The sequence below is a fragment of the Argiope bruennichi genome, chromosome 6 (genome assembly GCF_947563725.1).
Source record: "Argiope bruennichi chromosome 6, qqArgBrue1.1, whole genome shotgun sequence".
Classification (NCBI taxonomy): Eukaryota; Metazoa; Arthropoda; class Arachnida; order Araneae; family Araneidae; genus Argiope; species Argiope bruennichi.
Window position 1 is genome coordinate 50,615,415 of NC_079156.1, and position 1,980 is coordinate 50,617,394.

Consider the following 1,980-nt stretch of genomic DNA (forward strand, 5'->3'; position numbering starts at 1 on the left):
TCTTCTCAATGAAACTTTCTAAAAGTCAAACTAATTGGTCAACATACGACAGAGAACTTCTTGCTATTTATGCTTCCATAAAAAAATTTCGACACATGCTTGAAGGTACGGAATTTTCAATCTATACTGATCAAAGACCCCTTACTGAAGCCTTTAAGCAAAATCCGGATAAATGCTCACCTCGTCAACTGAGACATTTAGACTTCATATCCCAGTTTTCTGCCGATATTCGTTATGTCAAGGGTACAGAAAAAATTGTTGCAGATGCATTGTCTCGCATTGAAATCAATTCAATTTCAAAGAAAAATTTAAATTTTAATGACATCTCACTTGCACAGTTAAATGATTCTGAACTTAAAGAATATCTGAAGTCTTCAAATTGTAAAATAGAAAAGCAATATTTTCCCTTAGAGGATGTAACCTTGTATTGTGACTTATCTACTAATTCACCTCGTCCGTACATTCCAAATTCTTTTCGTTCAATAGTTTTTGAAAATATTCACAATCTTTCTCATCCTGGCATTCGAGCAACAAGAAAGCTGATTACTAAACGTTATTTTTGGCCAAACATGAATTCATTTATTAAAAATTCTGTTCAATCTTGTCATAATTGCCAACGTTCTAAAATTCAAAAACATACAAAATCTCCTATAGGCACTTTCGCTTTGCCAGATGCTCGATTTGCCCATATAAACATTGATTTCATAGGACCACTCCCACTATCTGATGGTTATAAATATTGTATGACAATAGTTTACCGATTTACCAGATGGCCGGAAGCTACTCCTACTTCAGATATAACTGCTGAAACAACATGTAAAGCCCTAATTCATAATTGGATATCTCGTTTCGGTTGTCCAGTAACTATAACTACAGATCAAGGTAAAAATTTTGATTCACATCTATTTAGACATTTGAATAATATTTTGGGCACAAATTGAATCCGCACAACGTCCTATCATCCCCAATCCAATGGACTTGTAGAACGTTTCCACAGAGATCTTAAGAGTTCTATTATAGTCCATTGTCAACCAAACTGGACTGAAACTATTCCCATAGTTTTACTCGGAATTCGATCTGCAATTAAACCGGACATAAATGCCACATGTGCTGAATTAGTCTTTGGTACAACCCTCAGATTGCCTTCTGACATTTTAACCTCAAAAGTAGATCTATCAGTACCAACAGATACTTATGTATCAAAATTCAAAGCACTAATGCAATCTATAAATCCTATCTCTACGTCTAGACACTCAGTTAAACCTATTTATATTCATCCATCCTTAAGTACTTGCTCTCATGTATTTTTGAGAGTGGACAGTGTTAAACCTCCTCTTTCACCTCCTTACACTGGTCCACACCTGGTAATCAGCAGGAAAGATAAAACTTTTGTATTAAAAGTTAATAATAAAAATGTAACAGTTTCCATAGACCGTGTCAAACCTGCATATGTGTTGACAGGATCTAATGACTCGTTACCTTCTATACCTGCAACTATTCATAAAACTCAAGGTGAACTTTCTTCTAAAAATGAACAATTACCGACAAAACCAACTACCACTCGTAGTGGACGTCATGTCCATTTTCCAACGAGATTAATTACTGAGATATAAATTGTTATGCATATATATATATATTGTAACTGTAATTTTATGTATTTCATATATTATTGCATCTATTTACCATTTGAAATCATTATCCTATATTATACTTATTTTATGATGTGATGTTTTATTTTTATGCGCGTATTATTATCTTGTATTATCACATTTGTCGTTCTCTTTGTTCACTAGGGGGATACTCATGTAGTGATCGTAGCGCCATCTTTTATTCATGTCATTCTAAAGCGCTGCCTATCTACTTTCCCTAATACAATCTATGTTAATACTTCTCCCGGGGAATCCCCGTTCTGTATATACGTGCGCTAAGCAGCGATGTTCCGATAGTAGTTAGTAAAATAAAGAGTTTATTTTTCTAATA